Consider the following 17852-nt stretch of genomic DNA (forward strand, 5'->3'; position numbering starts at 1 on the left):
GAGAGAAAGAGAGACAGACAGAGCAAGAGAGATATCAGAACCATGGACATGGTGCAGCCTACACATCCTGCCACATGAAGTACTGCAAGTCAGAGAGAGAGAGAGAGAGAGAGAGAGAGAGAGAGAGAGAGAGAGAGGAAGAGAGAGGGAGAGAGGAAGAGAGAGAGAGACGTATATCAGAACCATTTTTTAGGTCAGTGTGATGGACCGTGATTGAGAGGCCTAATATAAAGGCTCTGTGGGCAAGCCTTCTCTTCCCCTCATCCCCCAAACCTCATCTTTCTCTGTTGAACCTGCCTTGTGGGCCCCATAGTGCCAAGTATTTGTGGTGGGAGCCCATTCGAAGAATATGAAACTGAGCCCCTCATAAGGCGTGTGCTGGGTAAGCGTCTGTCCTGAAGTAGACTCCAAAACTAGATTATTACTGGAAAAAGATTATTTGTTGTATAGCCATCAGGGGTGAGACAGAACAGTCAGGATGACACAATATGCCAAATTGGAAAAGGAAAATGTTACTTACCAGTATGCATCTGTTCTTGGCATGTAGAGCTGTATTTTTGTATACTTGTGCATAGATCGCCATCTGGTGTTGCGCTCGGATGTTTGCACTTTGTTTTTGTCTTGGAAGAAGTCTTTGTAGTCACAAGGTAGGTGACTTCCTCTTAGGACGATAGTGCGCATGGGCATCAACTGCATCTTCAGATTGTTTTGCCGTGGAGGGTTATGTTATGTTATGTTATGTTATGCACATTTGTATTGCGCACAGCTGCCCCAGCTAAGGGGCGTCCTGGCGCATGGCAGGCAATGTGCAACAGTTAGCAGAAACACAACACAGATAAAAGAGAATTTATTTAAAAAGGAAAGTTTTCAATGCTTTGCGGAAGGCCAAAAGGTCATCCAATAGCCGCAAGTCCGCTGGGAGGGAATTCCAAAGTTCAGCCGCCCTAACCCGAAAAGAGCGACCACCAACCCGACACAACCTGTATCGGGGGACCACAGCGAGCGCTTGACTTCCCGATCTCAGAGCGCGGGAAGGAACATACCACGACAGGAGATCAGCAAGAATTGGCGGACCTACTCCCCTCAAGATCTTAAACGCCAAGCACAACACCTTAAACTGGATGCGTGATTTGATGGGGAGCCAATGCAAAGATCTCAAGACTCCCGAGACAGAACTCGTTCGAGGTAAGCCAACAATGGCTCTCGCCGCGGCATTCTGCACGCGTTGGAGGCGGGTGGTCTCAGCCACATTGGTCCCTGCCAAAAGCGAGCTAGCATAGTCCAGGCGAGATAATACCGTGGCCTGGACTATCAGCTGCCTGGTACCACGGTCAAAGAACTTAAGAATGGGCCTCAACGACCGCAAGATACCAAAACAGCTGGCCGCGATTTTCTTCGAATGGCCCTCATAACTAAGAGCAGGGTCCATCCAAACTCCCAAATTCTTAAGTTCAGTGACCGGGAGAGGGACCGGCCATAGTTCAACGGGCCACCACTTGTCCCCCCACAGTTCCGCCCTCCTGCCGACGATCATGATCTCGGTTTTCTTCGCGTTGAGCTGGAGACAGTTGTTCTTCATCCAGCTTGCCACCGCCCTAAGTCCACTCTGAAACCTGGGGGCATCCCGGTCCGCATCCCCGCTGATAGTAACCGCTAGCTGAGTATCGTCAGCATAGGAGACCATAGTCATGTCCCATTGCTTGACGATCTCAGCCAGCGGTCTCACGTACAGATTGAACAACGTGGGACTCAGCGAGGAGCCTTGCGGGACCCCCTGTCTCAGAGGAAGGAATTGGGACTGGAACGGTGGCAGGGCAACGCTAAAGAAACGATCGTTCAGGAAGGAGCGAAACCACTGGAGGGCAGAGCCACCCAGCCCGATCTCCTCCAGGCGATGCAACAGGATAGGATGGGACACGGTATCGAACGCGGCGCTCAGATCTAATAAAACGAGCGCCGCTGTCTGCCCCGCATCCATCACTGTGCGCAGGTGTTCAGCCATGGAGAGAAGGGCGGTCTCCGTGCTGTGACCAGCACGGAAGCCGTTTTGGGTGGGATCCAAGATGTTAACCTGGGTAAGGTGGGCCGAGAGAACTTTGTTGACATGGGCCTCCATTACTTTGGTAGGCCAGGGAAGCAAAGAGATAGGCCGATAGTTTTCGGGCTTATCTGGGTCTAATGAGGGTTTCTTTAGAATGGGAGAAACCACCGCCCGCTTCCAGCTAAGGGGGACAGTGCCCGACTCCAGCGAGATGTTGATCAAGGAGTGTACCACGGTCCGGCCCAAGAACGACTCATCTCTGAAGAGAGCCGAACTAAGAGGGTCAGCGGGGGACCCAGATTTCACCTGCTTTGCCAAGATGTCGAACCCTTCAGATGTCAACAGGGGCAGCGCGTGCAGGGCCGTATCTCCAGAGATGATAATCTGAGACTCAACTGGGGGTCCTGTAGATGGAAAGGTCTTATAGATGTTTTGGACCTTTTCCTGAAAGAACACCGCAAGGGCCTCACAATGTGCGGTGGAGCCAATCGTCGGGGCACCAGGGCGCTTAGCTAGAAGGTCCTTCATCAGTTTGAAAATAGTTTTCGAGGGATTAGAGCTGTTGCCAACTTCGGCAGTATAGTAAGTTGCCCGAGCACGGCACACAGCCCGATGGTACACTTTGACGGAGGCGAGATAGATAGCTTTTTTCCCCGAATCGTACGCCTTCCGCCAAGCCCTCTCTGCACGCCTACAGCTACCCTTGAGCGCACGTAGGGCACCGTCGTACCTCGGGCTAGATTCTCTAGCACTGGTCTTACAGGCGGTAAGAGGAATAAGCGCATCTAGCGCCTTAGAGATCCAAGCGCAGAACCCATCGTAACCTGAATCAACAGTTACAAACGGATCTAATGGCTCTGCAGCGAGGACACGGTGCAGATCTTCCAACCGTAGTTTACCCCAATGCCGCCTTACGACCAGCTTGGCAGGAGGAATGACAGTCCTACCTGGTAAGGGGGTACTAATGGCGACCAAAGAATGGTCAGTCCAGCCCAGGGGCGAGACGACGGTGACAGAAGCATCTGCCAAATTAGTGAAGAAGGGATCTAGCGTATGGCCACCGGTGTGAGTGGACTGTTGAACAAGTTGCGTCAGCTGTAAAGCCTCCAAATCCGCGAGAATGCCACTGACCACGGGTAAGTTGGGTCTGTCGAAATGGAGATTGAGGTCCCCCAGGATAGAAAAATTGGGACACCCTACCACCAAGGAGCTGACCACATCAGGGAAAGCAGCGCGAAACGCCGCCTCGCTCCCTGGGGGGCGATAGACCACCATCCCGGAGAGTGAAAAATGAGGGGTAACAAGAATCTTAAACACCGCACTTTCACATCCCGCAATGGTCAGTGCAGACCAGCAGCAAGTAAAACTAGAACGAATAGCCAGGGCAATTCCCCCTCCCCTAGAAGATCGATTAAGGGTGAGGACTGTATAGTCCGAGGGGAATGCCAGATTAATAATGGCCGCGTCCTCGTCTTTCAGCCATGTCTCGGTGATGGCCACGATGTCTGGGCTTTCATCCTGCAACAGGTCGAATACTGCCTGATAGTGCGACACCAGAGACCTAGCATTAAAACTAAAAATGCGGAGAGCATGCTCAGGGCGGTTACTGCAAACGGCTGCCACCGGATACGTAGGAGCGATGGAAGTGGCTCGCTCTAAAAACCACTGACAGCCAGCACAATAATAAGGACCAACTAACGGATGTAAGAGAGGTATACTACACCTAGCAGTCCGGCGTCCTAAGTCTCGCAAGGTGTCACAGGAATATGTCAGCATGGCTGAAGAAGACCACCCGCGCACCGCACCAGCAGGGCCTAGCCCGAGTCCTGCACGTCCTTAGCGCGGACGGGCGCAGACGGGCAGGACTCAGGCACGACTCCGGCTAAGCGACGGCGTCCCCTGGACTGAAGCGAGCGTCAGGACGCTCTAAGATGGCGCCCGCCAAAAGCGCCAACAGCCCCAATCCAAAATGGCGGCTAAAGTTGAACAAATATGCCACCCTCGGGACCCGGGCCCGCCAAAGCGGCGGTGCGCTAATGTTTTAAATGCGGGTAAGTGGGAACCCCTTCCCCCAGGCAAGCAGCAGACCAAAGAAAGAATAAACGCATATAAATGCGCGTTATAGTTAAAATGCAGCGCTGAGGAGCGACGCGCTAAAAGCACAGCCAAAAAGTCACAGCAGAGCCTGATGATAGAGTTAGTAAGAAATCGAAAAGATGTCCATGTGTAATGTGTCTAAGATAGCACTGGAACAGATAGAGGTATCCGGGGAGGTGGGTGGGCGTGTGTGATCTACAGCTCTACATGCCAAGAACAGATGCATACTGGTAAGTAGCATTTTCCGTTCGGGGCATATCAGCTGTAGATCGTATACTTGTGCATAGACTATACAGCAGTTATCTCTTTAGCGGTGGCTACCTGTATCTGTTGCAGTGGTTTGAAAAAGTGTTCTTAATACAGCCTGGGAAAACACTAGCTTATTGTTTTGCCTGCACAAGAAGCCCCTAATTTGTGTGTGGAATGAACTCTAGGGGGAATAGTTAATGTACGTTTAGCTTTAGCATAGCATATTTGGATGCATTTAACAATCCACCTTGCAATTCCTGCTTTTGAAATGAGATTGCCCTTATGAGGGGGGGAAAAATCCACAAAGAGTTGTTTAGTTTTTCCAAAGGATTTTGTTCTTTCAATATAGTAGAGTAGTGCTCTTTTAATGTCCAGCGTGTGAAGAGCTCGTACTGCCACTGTGTCTGGTTGTGGGAAAAAGACTGGGAGTTCAACAGACTGGTTAAGATCGAAGGCAGACACATCTTTAAGTAAAAATGTTGGGTTAGGCCTAAGAACCACTTTGTTATGATGAATTTGAAAAATGGTTCTTGTATGGTTAATGCCTGGATTTCACTCACTCTTGTGAGAGATGTGATAGCTACTAGGAAGGCTAGTTTCCAAGTGAGGAATTGTAGTTTGCATGTGTGCGAGGGTTCAAAAGGAGGACCCATGAGTCTGGTAAGGATAACATTTAAATGTCATACTGGAGAGGGTGGAGCTCTAGGTGGAATTATTCTTTTTAGTACTTCCATATATGTTTTAATAGCGGGTACTCTTAAACAAAGATAGGTGTTTTCTGTTTTGGAGATAAGCTGCTATTTCTGCGAGATGTAGTCTTATGGATGTATATGCTAGGTTACACTGTTGTAAGTGTAATAGATAACATATAATGTTTTGTATAGAAGCATCTAGTGGGTTTCCACTTTGCGGCGTAACATGCTCTGGTGGTAGGACGTCAAGCCTCCTTAATGATGTTCATGCAGTCTGGTGGGAGATTGAGGTAACCAAACTCAAAGACTTCAGGAGCCAGATCGCAAGGTTGAGTTGATTGGATATGGATGTCTTATCTCTCCGTGGTTGTGTATAAGAAGCTTGGGTGAGAGGCGCAGTTTTTGATGAGGAACTACTCACAGTTCCAAGAGGGTTGTGAACCAAGGTTGTGGGGCCCATTTTGGAGCAACCAGGATCATTGTGAGGGAATGCTGCTTGAGCTTCCAAACCACTAACGGGATTAGTGAGAGAGGCTGAAAAGTGTAAGCAAATTTGCCTGACCAGTTCATCCATAGCGCATTGCCTTTGGACAATGGGTGTGGATACCTGGACACGAAGCTTGGGCATTTTGTGTTTTGATGTGTGGCGAACAGATCTATTTGTGGCTGGCCCCACATGTGAAAAAATGGAAGAAGAACTTGAGGATGAAGATCCCATTCGTGAATTTGCTGTGTTTGACGACTGAGCAGATCTGCAATCTGATTGTGTACTCCTGGGAGGTGTTCTGCAATGAGATATATGTTTTGCGGAATGGCCCATCTCCACATGCTTTGAGCTAGGTGTAGAGAGCATGTCCCCCCCTTTGTTTTTAGTTGCTAGTACATTGCTGTCATGTTGTCTGTACAGACTAGGACAGCTTTGCCTACGAAATGGAGTTGAAAGGATTTTAACTCTAGAAAGATTGCCAACAATTCCAGGTAATTTATGTGGAGTTGTTTTTGCTGAGGGGTCCACATGCCCTGAATGGTAAGGTTTTGAAGATGAGCTGCCCAGCCGGTGAGCGATGCGTCTGTTGTTAGCACTATCTGTGGAACTGGGTCGAGGAACGGCCGCCCTATGGAAAGGTTTTGTGTGTTCCACCACTGTAGTGAGCGATAGGTGTGGCTGTCCACCAACACCAGATCTGTTAGCTGACCTTGAGCCTGGTTCCACTGACGTGCCAAACACTCCTGTAGGGGGCGCATCTGGAGTCTTGCATAAGTGACGATGAGAATGCAAGAAGCAATCATCCCGATTAACGGCATGAACACTCGCGCTGGTAAAGAGTGTTGAGGCTGAAATTTGGATATTAGAGCTTGCATACTGTTTATCAGGAGAGGGTTAGGGCATGCTAAAGCTTTTGAAGTGTTTATTGTAGTCCCTAGATATTGTTGTGTGTTGCATGGTTGTAGGTAGGATTTGGTGAGATTCACTGTGAAGCCCAAGTTGTGAAGCAGCTAGATTGTCTTGTGTGTGTACTGCACACAGCTGCCCTATGACTTGGCTTTTATGAGCCAGTCATTCAGATAAAGGAACACGTGAATGTGTTGTCTTCGTAGGTGAGCTGCCACTGCTGCGTGGCACTTGTTGAAGACTCTGGGTGCTGTAGTCACTCCGAACGGAAGGACTTTGGATTGATAGTGTTGGCCGTCCACCACGAACATGAGATATTTTCTGTGAGCGGGGTGAATGAGAATATGAAAGTAGGCGCCATTTAAATCTAGAGTGGAGAGAGAAATTCGCTTTGTTAAAGTAGTCTGAGCACCTGTTAGAGAATGACCATGTGGAAGTGGGCTGACTGAATGTAGAGGTTTAACGGTCCGAGGTCCAGTATTGGCCTGAGAGTGCCGTCCTTTTTTGGAATTAGAAAGTAGAGGGAGTAAACTCCTGTGCCTTGGTGATGTAAGGGAACGGGTTCTATTGCATGTGTTTGTAATTGAGAAAGAACCTCTTGGTTGAGGAGAGTGAGCTGTTCCCGGGACATTGGACGTTGTCAGGGAGGGATATTTGGGGGGGGAGAAGTGAGTTCCAAGCAATAACCATACTGGATAATTTGTCTTACCCACTTGTCTGTGGTGATGGAATTCCAGACAGGAGTGGGATAGTCGGGGGTAAGTGAAGGGAAGTCACTGCTTGGTGGTAGGGGAGGTGCGGGTATTGTTACTGCGACCTCTTCCCTTACCATTGTTGCCTCTGTACCCTCCACGACAGTATCCTCTGGAGGAATTGTTTTGATTGGGGTTTTATAGGAAGAAGAGGGATGTTCTGAGCTAATGGTTTTGGAGCCAGCCATGTAAAAGGAGCGACAAAATGAACCCCTAGGGTATTGCAAGGCACCCATGGACTTTGCAGTCACTGTGTCCTTTTTCATCTTTTCTAAAGATGTATCAACTGTTGGCCCAAAAAGATGCTCTTGGTCAAAGGGCTGGTTAAGAATAGATTCGGCGCCAAGCGTGTTCAGGCCAAGACACATTATGTGTACTGGGAGAATGACCTCCTGTATTCAGAGCCTAAGGCTGCTGAACCTAGGTCAGCCCGTGTGCTGGTGGTACCCCAGAAGTTCAGAGCCTTCCTACTGGGGTTGGCTCACGATGTGCCGTTAGCAGGACATTTGGGGATGGACAAAACCTATGACAGGCTTGTCACCCACTTCTATTGGCCCCAAATGCACAAGAGCTCAGACGCTCATTGTAGGTCCTGTCAGACTTGCCAGGCAAGTGGTAAGAGCGGAGGGAGGCACAAGGCTCCTCTGCAACCCTTCCCAGTGGTCGGTACGCCATTCCAGCGAGTGGGTATTGACATTGTTGGGCCTCTGGACCCCAAGACAGCCATGGGCAACAGGTTCAGCCTGGTCTTGGTGGACCATGCCACCCGGTACCCTGAAGCCATCCCTCTGAGGACAGTGACGGCCCCCGTGGTGGGACGTGCACTGATGGGAGGTGGTGAGTGACAGGGGGACCAACTTCATATCCAAGTATATGAAGTCCCTTTGGCAAGAGTGTGGTGTAACCTACAAGTTCACCACCCCTTACCATCCCCAAGGAAATGGGTTGGTTGAAAGGCATGATCATGGGCCTGGAAGATCCAATGAGGCGTTATTGGGATGTCCTCTTGCCATGCCTTCTCTTTGCATACCGTGAGGTGCCACAGAAGTCTCTAGGGTTCAGCCCCTTTGAAGTGCTGTATGGTCACCCAGTGAGAGGACCTCTGAGTTTGGTAAAGGAAGGCTGGGAGCAATCTCCCAGGAAACGTCCCCAGAATGTATACAGTTACATGCTGGCCTTCAGAAACCAGACCAGGCGCTTCAGGCAACTTGCTGAGGCAAATCTGGAAGCCAGCCAGGAAGAGATGAAGCGGTGGTACGACCAGAATGCCACTCTGGTGTAGCTTCAACCTGGGCAAAAGGTGTGGGTCTTGGCCCCAGTGGAGCCTTGTGCACTTCAGGATAAGTGGACAGGTCCATTTGAGGTTGTGGAGCGCAAGAGTCCGGTAACCTACTTGGTGGACATGCAGTCTCCCAGGAACCCTTTGCGGGTCCTACATGTTAACCGCTTTAAGCCCCACTTGGAGAGGTCCGAAGTGGGCATGTTGTTGGCAACTGATGATGGAATGGAGGAGGAGTCTGAGCCCCTACCTGACCTCTTAGTAGCCTCTGAGAAAGATGGGTCAGTGGATGGAGTTAACCTCTCACCCACCTGACGCCTGAGCAACAGGAAGACTGCCGCCAATTGCTGGGGCAGTTTCCAGATCTGTTCTCCCTGATTCCTGGTGTCACAGATTGGTGCGTCCATGATGTGGACACAGGAGACAGCTTACCTGTAAAGCATAAGGCCTACAGAGTGACTGACAGGGTCAGGGGCTGCATCAAGGAGGAGGTCTCCAAGATGCTTGCTCTTAGGGTGGTTGAGTCCTCCAGCAGACCTTGGTCCAGCCCCGTGGTCTTGGTCCCAAAGGCTGCTGCGCCGGGAGCCACACCTGAACTCCGGTTCTGTGTGGACTACAGAGGACTCAATTCAGTTACCAAGACTGATGCGCACCCTATCCCCAGAGCTGATGAGCTCATTGATCGGCTAGGGGCTGCCCGGTTCCTCAGCACGTTTGATTTAACGTCTGGGTACTGGCAGATCGCCTTGACCGATGGGGCAAAAGAGAGGTCAGCATTCTCTACACCAGATGGGCATTTCCAGTTCCGGGTTATGCCATTTGGAATGAAGAATGCCCCTGCCACCTTTCAGAGGTTGGTCAACCAGGTGTTGGTTGGACTGGATGAGTTCAGTGCCGCCTACCTGGATGACATCGCAGTGTTCAGTGGTACCTGGCCAGAACACCTGCGACACCTCTGGGAAGTGTTGATGGCGCTGCACAAGGCAGGCCTCACAAGCAAGGCAAGCAAGTGCCAGATTGGGCAGGGTTCAGAGGGTATTTGGGACACCAAGTGGGGAGTGGCAAGGTGGCACCCTTGCAACCCAAAATTGAGACCATCCAGGCTTGGGAGCCCCCCAAGACCCAGACTGCAGTGAGAGCCTTCCTGGGGCTCACTGGGTACTACAGGAGGTTTGTCAAGGGCTATGGCACTATTGTGGCCCCCTTGACAGAGCTGACTTCGAAGAATGTGATTTGGACTGACACCTGTCATAAGGCTTTTGACACCCTGAAAACTGCCATGTGCACGGCGCCCGTGCTCTTGGCCCCTGACTTCTCCAAGGATTTTCTAGTGCAAACAGACGCTTCAGAGCATGGTGTAGGGGCTGTTCTCTCACAGATGACTGAGGAGGGCTGGGACCAACCTGTAGCCTTCATCAGTAGGAGGTTACTTCCACGGGAACGTAGGTGGAGTGCAATAGAGCGAGAAGCATTTGCTGTGGTCTGGGCGCTGAAGAAGCTAAGACCCTACTTGTTTGGGTCTCACTTCCGGGTTCAGACAGACCACAGGCCCCTCAGATGGTTGATGCAAATGAGGGGTGAGAACCCAAAATTGTTGAGGTGGTCCATCTCCCTACAGGGTATGGACTTCACGGTGGAACATCGCCCTGGCACAGATCACGCCAATGCTGACGGTCTGTCCAGGTTTTTCCGCCTTAGTGATGAGGAACTCCCTGGGGAAGGGTAGTTCCCCCCACATTTCAGCTGGAGGGGACACGTGTTAGACCTGGCACCTTGGCGTGAGTTTCCCTTCCACTTTTTGCTGATGTGCCTCAGATGTTTTTGCTGGTGTCCGCTGCTCAGGGCACTGCGCCACGGCCAATCCGTGCCGCAGTGCAAGTGCTCCCTATGTAAAGTGTAACTGTGATTGATGTCCATGATTGGTTCATTGGATTTACTGTCAGTCCCCAGTAAAGTGCACCAGGAGTGCCAGGGCTTGTAAATGCCAATACTGCTAGTGGGCCTGCAGCGTTGGTTGCGCCACCCACAGAAGCAGCTTTTTAAAATGTGTTTAGGGTCTGCCATTGCAGAACCTGCGTGCAGTCTGGTACTGTCATGCTGGCTGGGCAAGTGCACACACTTGCTAGCCCCTAAACCTTCCCTTAACTTCATATTAGTCACCCCTATGGTAGGCCCAAGGGTAGGGTGCATTGTAAGTGTAAGGTAGGACATGCTCTGATGAGTGTGGCATGTCCTAATAGTGAATTACTGCCAAATTCGTTTTTCACTATTGTAAGGCTACCTGTTCCTTTTAGGCCAGATGGGCTGCTGGAATTATTACACTCTATAATCCCAGGCTCAGGGAACATGGTAGAAGATAGTGTTTAGTATGCCTGAACTCAGAATAATAAAATACTTCTTTTAGTAAAGTTTATTTTAATATCCTGTGTTTGCAAATGCTACTTTTAGAAAGTTAGCATTTGCTTGCCTAACCATTTCAGCCCGCCTCTGCAGGATGTGTATCTGACTGTCTGGGTTGTGTGAGTGACAGGGCTGGGGGATGACAGGTGGTGAAGGCAAGGATTACATCTTAGTGGGAGGTAGGAATGCCCCTGGACTCTGAATCAGGCTGTGCTCTGCCACCACAATGCTGGCTCCGCCCCCCTGGGGAGCGACTGATGACTCAGCCTGCACCTGGCCCAGGAAGGGTGAAGCACTGTCATCAAGGTACTCCTGGCTGCCCCTGTCCACACAATGCTGGCTCCACCTCCCTGTGGAGCGTCTGATGTGCCTGCCATCACACTGAAAGCAGAAGCCAGAAGTACACCCAACAAGTACTCAGAGACTGAAAGCAGTTATGCAAAGGCCCCCCTGGCCTGAAAAGACAAAAGAAATGCTGAATAAAAGTAGGAGCCCTGCTCCTTGTAAATCAGAATCCTGTTTCCCACAAAGAACCTCTGGCCTAATAGAAGGAGAAGAAGACGCTGGAAGGACTGGCCTGCTGCTTGCCTTGCTGAGGAAGGAGAGGAGAAGACTTTGCTAAAAAGACTTTGCTGACTTGTGCTTGAAACATTCTCCAAGGGCTTGTTGGAGCTTGCCCCCTGATCTGAACCCCAGGACTAGTGGGTTCTTGGTGCTTCTGCTCGTCCTGACATTTGAGCCGTGTGTGCATTCCGCTGGAACCAGACTGCGCTCCTCATCGCCCCTCCTAGGGCTGTGGCACTCGGGAGCTTGCCTGCCTTTGTCCCCGTGAGAGCCTCGCTCCGATCGGAGTCGCTCTCTGCCACCGGGCTAGGCTTCCTGCTCCTCTGCCCCTTGCCTGCTACTGGAGCGCGTTGAGACGCTCTCACCCCTCCCGCCGGAATTCCTCTGACGATCGCGATCCACGCCGGGTCGACAGCTGCACGGGCCGTGCCCTGTGACCCCGCTTCGCTATCCCAGAGACTCGTCAGGCCGCGCCGCCCCCGCTGAGGAGACCCCCGCACCGCCGTGCAAAGGGTCGCGGGCCGTGCCTGCCTGATTGCACATGCCCGCTGACGTCAGGATCCAGAAGCGCCCCCAATCATCGGAGTCGCACTGACCCGTGCCGACTCTCACCAAGAGACCGCAACAGTCCCCAAAGCTGTGGTATCGGGTTAGGGGCCCGCAACGTTGTTATTTCCCCTTCATCGCACCGGCCGCACCCGCCTCTGTGGAACCGTGAGTACGAGTGAGTGTGCAGCCTAGCGCACCGGGCCTCCCAGTTCCCCGCCTCCCTACCTGACCGCACTGCAAGTCGCACCGCCGAGCTCGGCTCGCATCTAGCTCTGTCCCCGAGCCGCTGGGAAGAGCCTTACGTGACGCAGGCGTCCTCACGTCCAATGCGTGAGCCGCGGTAGGGTCCGGGTCAGTTTCCGCCAGGAGAGCGGGGGAAGTGCTGCGAAGCGCACCAGAGGCCCAGGGCGCGTCTAAGGTCACCCGAACTGGTGCAAGGAGGTGCTTTAAACATAACTGTAACTGAAAGAACTATAAAGAAGTGATTCAACAAGGAAATCCACATTGGAACTTGAAACTAAAGAAAAGCTTGCCTATTTACAATCTTGTGGCTTACCTAAAAAACGTTATATTGGTCTTGTGATAAGTCTTACCTGCATATATATTTTTACATAAAGGAACGTATTTTTATATATTCACAGCCTGGTGTTCATTTGCGGGGGGATTGGTACATTTTACTGTGTGTGTTATTACAAATGCTTAACTGAATAACGCCTGAAGAATAGCCTTGGCTGCTCACGCCTCGCACCTAGAGGGTGAGCAAGGGTAATTCTAAGGGGTCAACCTTCGCCCTGACTTAGAGGAGAGGGTCCCTGCTTGTCACAAGTGAATACTTGCGCCAGCCAGAGACCCTCAATTCTAACAGTAAGCAATTCTGGCCTGTTTCAGGATCAATTGCAAAGGGTTCTATTCATGCAGAGGTTGAACAGAGCAGGGGACAAGATTGAACCTAGGGAACTCCTTGTGGGAACAATACTGCTGGCGAGGTGGAGTTGCTTACTTTGACTACTTGGGATCTTTGGTTTAGGTATGAGGCGAACCACTGCAGGACAGTTCTGTTGATGGCAGCTCGCTGTCAGAGGGTGTTTAGGAGACTTTTATGGTTAATGGCGTGAAAGGCCACTGAGAGGGCCAAGAGTATTAGGAGGCAGGCCTCACCGTCGTCAAGAGATCTGTGTAAATCTTCATTCATGTTCTGGATTGCAGTCTCCATACTGCAGCCTTTCCTGAACCCGGTGACGGTGTTATATAGGTTAAATATTTCAATGTCGTTGTTGTGAGATCACACATTTTTCTATAATTTTGACAAGAAGATGGAGGTTGGTTATAGGTCAATAGTTATAAAGGTCGTTCGGGTCAGCCTCTGGCTTTTTGATGAAGGGGATTGGCTTTGTTAAGTTCTAGAGAGGCGAGGACAGAGCCACTGGATAAGGCGGAATTATTGATTTTAGCCCAAGTTGGAGAAAGGACGTGTCTGAAATTTTTGACAAGAGAAGAAGGAAGAGGGCCAGAGAGGTTGGAAGTCAGCATGCATGAAAGTTTTTCAAGGACTTCCATTTTTCAGAGATGTTTTCAAACTTGGTATAGGTTGCAGTGATTTTCAATTATAAGTAGCTGTTGTTGGAATAATTGCTCACTGAGGGGGTGGGTATGGGTGTACTATTGGTTGGGGAGCTAACAATTAGAGGGCCATCTTTGGTAGAAGGGTCATTAGAAGCGGGCGAAGAGGTGGTGGGGTCTAGAGAGAGTTTGATGTTTGCCATTTAATCTGAGAATAATTTGGTAAACACTTCACAGCGCAAGGTAGAGATGACAATTGAATGTTGTGGGAGACAGAAGGTTTAGCGTTTGATTATGTTGAAAAGGTCCTTAGGTCTGTTGCTGGAATGATCAAGTTGGGCTCGAGAGAAGGAAGATTTTTCTCTGTAGATATGTTTTTTGTATTTTAGGCATTCAGCATGGAGGATGGAGAATTGAATCAGCAGGGGTTGTTTTCTCCAAGCTCGTTCAGTCAGTCTCAGTTGTTGCCTCTCCTTGTTAAGGTCTTTGTAGAACCAGGATCTGGAAGGGATACTTCTAGAATTCTTGAGTTTTAGGGGGGCGATGGTGTCGAGACGTTCTGTCCTTTTTGAGTTATACTGGGAGGTGAGGACGTCTGTGTTAGAGAGGTTGGGTGGCGGGAGAATTTGGGAACTGATTAGGGATTCTAGCTCTGATTGAGGGATTGTATACATAATCCTTGCCCAGTGATTAGGACGATGGGTTTGGATAGGGAGCTTAGGTTGGTTGACATTGAGATTGAATAGAATTAAGTGGTGGTCAGTCCAGTCGATGGGTAGGATGGGATGGAGGGAAATGATATTGCGGTTGGAAATAATTGTGTCGACAGTAGACCCTTTATTGTGGGTTTGATGCTTGCAATGTGGAGTGACACCTTTTGATTCCAGGAGTGAGGATAAGGCTTGTACTGTTAAATCATCAGCATTGTTCAAGTGCAAGTGTAGGTCTCCTAGAATAATGTTAGTAGAGTCATTGATGAAGTTGAGCTTTATTAGGTCTCTTAAATTCTCAAAGAATTTAATTTCTCACTGGTGGGTGATAGATGGCGTGGGTTAGAGACTTTGGAGGAGAGATTGACCCCTAGGTATTCAAAAGAATCGTATTCAACTGTGTGGAAGGGTTTTTGGCACAAATCACTATTGTGTATGATGGCTAATCCATCACCAATATGATCTATATGGTCTCAGCGAATGATTAAGAAGCCCGGTGGGGTGAGGAGATTGATAATGGAGGATGAGTGGACGTTTAGCCAGGCTTCAGTCAGAAAACATATGTCGATTTTATGAAGTAGGATGGTTTCCGCTATTTTTGTAGCATGCTTGACTGCTGACGTACAGTTTAATAACATGCAGCTTCGTTTGGGTGATGTTTTCATTTCAGATTGAGTAAGCTAGATGGATGTGAGTTGGCCTGAGAAGGTGATTAGTTGGGGGAATCCTGTTAGTGCCAAGGAAATCCTTAAAGTTCGGGTAGAAGGGTTAGCTGGAAGCAGTGGCATATGTGTGGCTCAGCATTTCCCCTTCCAGCTGTGACATTACAGCTGTGGTGCATCTGGGTTTACAGTGGTACTTAGTATAGGGGATAGTTGGGGGTGTGATAAGGTGTGAGGAGTCCAGGGTATGATTGCGGCTGAGTCGGTGTTTGCTATGGTTGCGTGATTGGGGCAGATCTTGATGCCCTGTCGTAGTGAGGCGAGTTCTTCTAGCATAGTGTTGATTTTAAGTTCCAGACGGGTGGTTAAGGGGATCTTCTGAGACGCCGTTGACTCTATCGCAGAGAGAAGGGTTAACGGATTGTCATCGTAGGCTATAATAGGGGTTAGAGTTGGCTCTGGCCTGAGATGGTTCCGGGACTGTGGGGAATCAGGTGTGGTGTGTAGTTTGGTCTGAGTGTTCAGGAGAAGTGGATCTTGAAGGAGGGGGAGATAATTCATGTGGTAGAGCCTTGTCTTCGTGGGGGTTAAGGAAAGGGGAGGGTGCACGTGGGGGCATCAATAATGTTGGTGCGTGGGGATTGGTGGGTGGCAGGTTCTACTGGGTGAGGCGAGAGTGTGGGATGTGTTGTGTGGGGTTAGGAGGTAGAGTAAGATTGAGAGCAGATGACAAAGAGCTGCAGAGAGCGGGAAGGTGGCAGTTAAAGATGGAGAAGTTCTGTTCAGAGGCTTGGATTAGGATGCATCCACTTCTGGATATGGATATGGACAGTTTTCCGCTAAAATTTTGGGGTGGGGATAAGGTGAGTTTGGATCCATTAGGGATGCTGATTGTGTTGGTAACATGTAGATGCTGTTGGAACATTATTCTCCATTTGGCTGGTGTCTTGGTGCAGAGGGTGTAGCCAGATATAAGGCCTCCAAGCATTGACCTGTAGTAGATATCTGATGAAAGAGTTTCTGGATGTTCTCTGAAGAGTTTGTGCTTGTAATTTTTCACAGCATGTTTGGAGAGATTTGGTGGAAATGTTATGCGGTAGGAATTGCAACCATAGCTTTCCATGACATTTCCATGTGAGGCCACAGTTGGGAGCGAGTTGCATGGAAAGGGCTAAATTCCATAGGACAGATCAGACGTAATATGAAGAATGAAGGTTTCTGAGGGTTTCACTGTGAAAGTCACCATAAAAGGTTTGGCCACCAGGTGGAGTTCCAGGGATGGGGTAAGGGCATAGCCCTCTTTGCTGTGCTGGGTAATGAGGTTAGGGCAGCAGCAGGGGCAAAGAGCTTTCTCTATTTTGGGGATTATTTTCACTTTCTTTGAAGGAGAGTGAAAGTCACCATTAATGGATTGGCCACTAGGTGGAGCTTCAGGGCTGAGGTTTTTGGTTTTCCAGGCAATGGGATTAGAGCTGTACTGGGGCTGATGTCCTTTACTTGGTTTTGGGATTTTTTTCCTACTTTATTAGAAAGATGACAAGAGGGGCATAGAAGGAGGATGGCTCCTATGGGAGGAGAGGGAGCTGTTGTGGAAATCTGGTCAGCAGACAAACAAGGCAGCATGTAACATGTTTCATTTTGCAGGGGAGCTGAAATAATTTTTTCCCCTTGCAGTTTCAAAATATACATCTAAGAGAATTGCAATAGGAGGAAAAAGTCACACACATCTCCATATTACTTGTCCCAGCTAGCCCTAAGCAGTATCTTCACATTAAGAGGCAATCAAAGGCACAAACACAGGCCTGCTTACACTCACTACAGATATAAGCATTATATTAATTTCGGCCACCTGGAGACAGCAATCAGCGCTGACGTCAGGCGCTCTCACCATTTCGGGAGCCTAATTGCCTTATGCACGCATGCCCCTGCAGGAGCCGCATGCTGAAGGGGCCTTCTCTTATACTGCTTGATCATCAAGCAGCCATGGAAAGCCCATTTACAGCTCTATTTCTGCCAAACATCACAAGAAGACCCTCGGAGTTGTAGGAGTCGAGCCCCTGACTTGGGAAAGCTCTGAGTGGAGACGACGACATGGACTCCTCCACACAGTGTTATTTTAGATGGTTTTATAGAGCGCATAGCTGCCCAAGGGCTTCCCAGCGCTAGTGGGCATCTCCCTGGCTGCAGCCATATGCAGGGTATTAATACGGGATGCGGGAGTTTCCTTGATCAGATCTCGCCCCAGCACTCGGTCTAGGGATCGAGGCGGCCAGCTGACTGAGGCGATCTGCGGGGCACCGAAGTCAAGGGGGGGCAGCGGGCTCACCGTGAGGACAATATCCATGCCTCCATCTCAGGTGCAAAAACAACAATTGATGGACAGAATGTAGAACAATGTCATGCATTCACCCCAGTACAAGGATCTGGGCCTAAATCCATCGTTTTTTTGCACTCCACACCACCCTGGGTTAGACACTGGCTATATGCAAATCAGCTCTGACCCTGTGCCTCATGGGAACAGTCCAGTCCGAACTACCATGCCATGTCTTTCCCAGACCGGAATCAAGCATCCAAGGACCGGTTTCTGGCTATCAGCCTTCATTCAGCCTGGATAGCTTGACTCCAGTGGTGTGGAGAGCCTGGGACTCACGTCTGAGCATACCCAGCCCACTCGGGGTGAAAATTGCAAAAAACACAGTTGATGGACAGAATGTAGAACAATGTCATACATTCACCCCAGTACAAGGATCTGGGCCTAAATCCATCGTTTTTTTGCACTCCACACCACCCTGGGTTAGACACTGGCTATATGCAAATCAGTCTTGACCCTGTGCCGAATGGGTCCATCTCCATCTCCGGTGAGGCAGTTTCTTGACTACCAGTCAACTGGACATGGTGGAGCAC

At 49.9% G+C, this 17852-nt stretch overlaps 1 protein-coding gene across 3 annotated transcripts in view; it reads right to left on the minus strand.

Annotated features, from left to right (window-relative positions):
* ATG9A (autophagy related 9A) overlaps window positions 1-17852 on the minus strand; it is a 188155-nt gene that overhangs the window by 81827 nt on the left and 88476 nt on the right. The gene's annotated exons all lie outside the window — the stretch shown is intronic.

This window comes from Lissotriton helveticus, chromosome 3_1 (assembly GCF_964261635.1).
Source record: "Lissotriton helveticus chromosome 3_1, aLisHel1.1, whole genome shotgun sequence".
Lineage (NCBI taxonomy): Eukaryota > Metazoa > Chordata > Amphibia > Caudata > Salamandridae > Lissotriton > Lissotriton helveticus.